Source organism: Papaver somniferum, chromosome 6 (genome assembly GCF_003573695.1).
Source record: "Papaver somniferum cultivar HN1 chromosome 6, ASM357369v1, whole genome shotgun sequence".
NCBI lineage: Eukaryota > Viridiplantae > Streptophyta > Magnoliopsida > Ranunculales > Papaveraceae > Papaver > Papaver somniferum.
In genome coordinates, this window is record NC_039363.1 from 155,640,297 (window position 1) to 155,645,880 (window position 5,584).

Consider the following 5,584-nt stretch of genomic DNA (forward strand, 5'->3'; position numbering starts at 1 on the left):
CAGTATTTTCAAGAATAAACACTTTTACTAGTTTGTTTTGTGTTTCTAGGTAGTAACTAAAGTTTGGATGTCTTGAGAAGATAAAGGAACAGAGAATTGGTGGCTAGAGGCAGAAAGCAATGGCTCCACAGAAAGGCTGTGAGAAGTGTAGAAGAAATGTTACGCGAAAGACGGGTGCAATCCTCTTGTAATCCGTTTACACAATGGGCTTGGTTGGAGATGTTTGCTTAAAAGAAAAAGTGGGCTTGATAGAAGAATTTTCAAACAAACCCAAGGCTTGACCCATTTTCATAACCCGATACATCAACATTTCGTGCAACGGCTCCACACCAAATCACCTCCTCTTTTCTCCCCACTTACACTATCGACCAGAAACCCAACTCCATTCTCATCTTATCCTTCCAAACCTCTGTGTACTCTAACCACCAAGCTCACCCTGTCCATGTGCTCCACCTTCCCGACCATAGTCACCTGTTACACCTCCAACCCTATCTTTTTCTTATTCGATCTTGTCAACAACAGTGTTTTATTATTCAAAAAGTAAGAGGAAGATGGATATAATTGAGCATGGAATTTCATATCAATCTGTGAAGTCTAAACCAGTAAAAGGAAGTGTCATACCGAAGACAGGGAGTGGTCAAGAGGAAGTGGTTCAATTTTGATTAGACAACTAGTAAGTGACAAAATTCATACCTAATTTTATGGTTTTCTACTGTTAATATTTGAGGGGAATTTTATGTATAAGTAGAGATGGGTTTGTGATGTAAAAGGAAAACCCGGAGTAGCCGGTGCACCAAGCTTTAGTTGTAATTTAGGTTTAATTTCTATTTTCTCCATGTTTTAGTTTTCTAACTAGGTATGATTTCATAGCAAATTACTTTCACCTTGTATGTCATGCATACATGGTAGTTTGAGCTATCCTTTGCTAAGTATTCAAGCTTTATGTAAACTGATTAGTTCAATTTGTGATTATCTATGCCTTAAACAGATAGATAATGCTAGGGATTGACATATTTTGCTGAGGTTAAATTACCCATTTGTGCAAGTGATTTATCACATCTTCAAGGTAGTTTGAGGCTAGAACCTCTATAGCTCCTTGATTAAAAGGGAACTAGTATATCAAATTAGGGAATTCTAAGCATTTGGGAGGTGTATTCGACACCATAGTTATCTTTGTATTTGCTTTCAATCTTGTTTCTTTAGTATAACCATCAATCTCTAGTCGTATCGACACACTCTTTCGTCTCTAGATTAGTACCAGTAGAACCTTAGACGTTTACTGTCACCGAAACAACTCCCTGTGGGATCAACCTGTATTTGCCGCTATCTATGTTATAGACACTGTGCGCTTGCAGTTTAATATTGTAAGTTTCTAACCCTACCAAGTTTTTGGCGCCGCTGTCGGGGAGTTGGCATACGATGTAGTCAGATTAACAAGTTTTGCTTTACTGATCTGTAGTTAGGATTGTATATAACCATTGCCTTTTTATTTTCCTTTTATTAAAAAAAAAGTTGTCGGTATTGAATTTTAATCTTTACCTATGTTTTTCATTAATTTTTGTTGCACTGTAAGGTTGGTTTTTGTGTCTTAGTCCTGTAGGAATCTGTATTGCATAATCACATTATCGTCAAACATTAGGTTCTCTCTCTGTATTTCATTAATGATTTGAGTTTGCTTTTTTTTTTGGGTTCATTCATATCATTGTCATATTCATGTACAGAACTGGTGTTTAGTTTGATTTATCTTCATTCTGTAGCTTTTAATCATTTTGCATCTTGTCATTTTGTTTCCTCCCACTAAATTTTACCTGTAGTTAATCTCTAGTACTCGTCAGTGGTAGTTCATAGTTCAGGGTAGTCGCATATTTGTGTTTATTTAGCTTAGTTTGTGTGTTGTTGTGTTTTTTTCATATCATTTATCATTTTCTGTACTAAATCACCATTTGCATTCGTAGGTCGCAAGTAGATTGTGTCATGTAACTTTTGGATTTTGCATTTCGTTTAGGAATGTGTTGCTCTGTAGCTTGTATATATTGGTTTTGCTCTTGTACTGTTTAGTGTCGTACTAATAGTGTAGCTTTCTTTAGCATTTCTTTTTTTTTTTTAAGTTTTAGTTCAAAAGTGTCCATTGTTGAGTAGCTTTTTGATTTATATTTCACTTATTTTGTCTAGTAGCTTTGCATTTTGAGTAAGATTGCATTTGTCATGGTTGTCTTCTTTACAAATAGTTAAGTTAGTTATCTCGAAACCTGTAGGTCTTAAGATGTTTTAGCATTTCATTTTGTATTTTACATAGTAGCTTGTAGCGTTAGTGCTAGTTGGACCTAGTTTTAGCTTTTGTTAGTATTTGTGTATGGTTCAGCATCTTTGTTAAAAGAAATCAATTGTATATACTTTTCATTTTTCTTTATTTTGTTTTAGTTTAGTTTTCTTAATTGATGATTTTGTTTAGTGTGTTTTCACTGTCTCATGTTGTTAGTATTAATCTTGTTTTTCTTTTTTTTTAAGTCTTTGTTTTATAGCTTTTATTTATTTCATTTTTCTGTACATAGTGCATGTAATTAATCTTCCTTTCTCGTTTTTAGCTTGTCTGTAGCATAACCATTGTTTTAGTTAGCTGTAGTTCAATCAGTTTATATATAAAAAAAAGAAAAATTGAAAATGATAGCTTGGCTTTTTATAGTTCTGTTAGTAGTCGTAGTTTAAGGTTCTTTCGCATAATAATCGTCTCTATTATCCCCTGTAATATAGTAGTTCATTTTCTATTGATAGTAATAGATTATGTACTCATTTCTTTGATCTGTATATACAATTCTGGGTACTGAAATTTTCTCTTGAGATTAACAGGTACCTGGGCAGCTGCGATACAAGCCGAGAAGGCAAGGAATAAGAGAGGAGCAAATCTGGTTGTTGTCACAGCTCCCAGCTCTATACCAGTGGATTTAAAACAATTACTGCATACACCAAAGAGTACAAGGAAGAGAGAAAAAAAAAGATTTATCTGTTTCTACTTCAGATTGTTATTGGAGGTAAGTATTATTTTGTATTGTGTGTATGTGTGTATGTGTGTATCTGTTGGCACTTATTTGAATGAGTGCATCATGCTTGCTTGATTTATGTTGCCAAATTGATTATCTAGTTAGCATTCATCAATAATTGCCTACCTGAAATCCCAATTTCAATTGTTGATAGTAACCTTCCCAGGTTAAAACAATGGATGTTGTGCTTAATAGACCCCTACTCTCCATGATTACATGTATCCTGCTAGAATAAGAATGTCCTCATATATTGTCTTGCCGCAGACCGATGGCCTGTTTGAATTGAGTGCGAATAAGATACAAATGCTTCCAATATATCGAGGGGTTGAATCTGAAAACCCCTATCATCACGTAAGAGAGTTTGAGCAAATTTATCGGACCATGCAATTTGAAAATATGTCCGAGGACTCTCTAAAGTTGCGTTTGTTCACATTTTCTTTAAAAGAAAAAGCTAAATCATGGTTTTATAGTTTGAGACCACAGTCAATTACCACTTGGGAACAACTCACAAATCAGTTTTTCAGAAAATTCTTTCCACGTCATAGGATTATTGTTATTCGTCAAAATATCAGTTGTTTTGTCCAGTTAGATGGAGAGACTCTTTTTCATTATTTTGAACGATTCTCTCTCTGAATTTTTTTTCTCTCTGACCCTTTGGTTTCCCTGTTTATTCTCTCTCAGGAATAAACTATATTCTTATAGGGTCACGGCTATTCCCAAGAGAAAGCTTTAATCGAACACGTGCCCTAGTCTAATTGGCACCTATTCTAACCCACAGTGTCATAATGACGTGATAAACCTAGGTAAAATGGCATTTTGGTTAATTAAAGTGCTTTAACGAAAAAAGAAAAAAAAAATATTTCCTTCTCTTACTTGCGCGGGAGAAAGACTGGAAGAGGCGAAATAGAGAAACCCTAGGTAAGGGATTATTTCCTTCTTTTATCAGATTAAATTCAAACTTACTTGTTTAATTTCATAAATGGGGGATGTTTTTATTTTATTAATTTGAAATTACTATTGCTAGGGTTTCAGGTATATATCTTTCCCAAAACTAAAATCGTTTTCTACTGTATTCTGTAAGCCTAGGATTCTGTCAATTTTAAGAGTTTTTTATGATCTTGGCTGTGATTCTATATCTTAGTAAGAATTTTAAGAGTTTTTTATTGTCAGGGTTTCTTTTGTTTTGTTTAGGTCTTTCATATTTTTATGATCATAAACCAATTTAGGTCTTTCATATTTTTATGATCATAAACCAATTTAGGTCTTTCATATCTTAGTATTAATTGGTTGAAACAATTGATGTTTTGTGTGATTTTTGTGACGAAAATTTTGGAATTTGGTTTAGGTTGAGTTAATTTTTGTTACTAGTGGATGTTAATGGATTTAGGAATTAGCTTTTGTTGTTGTAAGGAGTAAAAGTTACATTGTAGATTAGGCCGGCGTTGTTATATAGCTGGAAAGGAGAATCTGTTACTGTATTCTATCGATTTTGTTTTTCTTCACTTCGTAACGGTGTTCTATCATGCTAAGCAATTGGTTTAACAGGGAAGAAGGCGTATTTGAAACTCAACGTTCGACAAGCAACGCACGTGCACTCCACTTGTAGCCTATTAGAGAACCTACTCATTCCCTACCTCCACATACAACAAATAGCATCGTTTGACTCCGCGAAAGATTTGCAATCACTAAAGCATGGGCATCCAAAAGTCGAGTTCTAGATCGCTCCGCGACCGAGACCCTTTGGGCGAAGATACATAACAAATTTAGCCAATATTATGGGAACCCGAAAAGAAAAAGTGTTCAACAAATCAAGGATAGGCACAACATCATCCTAGATGCGGTACCTGGGTTTTTTAAAATCAAACACCGGATCTGGCACGCAAGCCACCTGAGCTTGTCCCATCTACAACTTGTATGTATCTTTATGGTTTATTAGACACAATACTTTTTTCAATTTATATGTAACCAAATAAGTTTGTGTGTTGTTTTTGTATCACGAAGCCGTTAAAGCGTGCTACTTAGAGGAAAAAGGGGAAGCATTCACATTTGATGAAATCATTTACTTCATAGTATTCATATTTTTGGAGTACCACCAGCTAAGGAGTACCACCATAACTCAATGGTGGGTGAATTGGACTCCATACTCTTATTTGGCTTCCATATAGCAAAGGCCAATTCTCTGTTAAGAGTGTCTACAATGTGTTGTCTAGTGCATCTAATACTTTTGCAGGTACTAATTCTGTTTCTCCACATGTATGGAAAGCTTTGTGGAAGTTCAATTATTTGTTTGGAAGTGCTTAAAAGATATAGTCCCAACAAGAGATAAACTATCTAGATATGGAAATGATATTGAATTGCATTGCAGTTTGTATAATCATCCTGTGGAATCCAGTAATCACCTATTCCTTGAATGTGGTTATGCTAGATCTATTTGTTTGGTTTTAAATATCAATGTTAGTAATATTATGATACAACATTATTCATTTAGGAGCTAGATTCTCTCTTGGTTTTCTGCAAGAAATAATATTACCTTTGGTGCAGGAATT

The 5,584-nt window shown here is 34.5% G+C and overlaps 1 long non-coding RNA gene across 2 annotated transcripts; it reads left to right on the forward strand.

Moving 5' to 3' along the window:
• Nucleotides 1–396: 396 nt before the first annotated feature.
• On the forward strand, nucleotides 397–5,105 carry LOC113289869. 2 transcript variants are annotated; one of them, XR_003331182.1, is made up of 4 exons: nucleotides 397–673; nucleotides 2,848–3,029; nucleotides 3,720–3,956; nucleotides 4,584–5,105. It is a non-coding gene; the product is annotated as an uncharacterized LOC113289869 (long non-coding RNA). The 2 variants fall into 2 exon arrangements; XR_003331181.1 differs by lacking the exon at nucleotides 3,720–3,956.
• The last annotated feature ends 479 nt before the right edge of the window (nucleotides 5,106–5,584 follow it).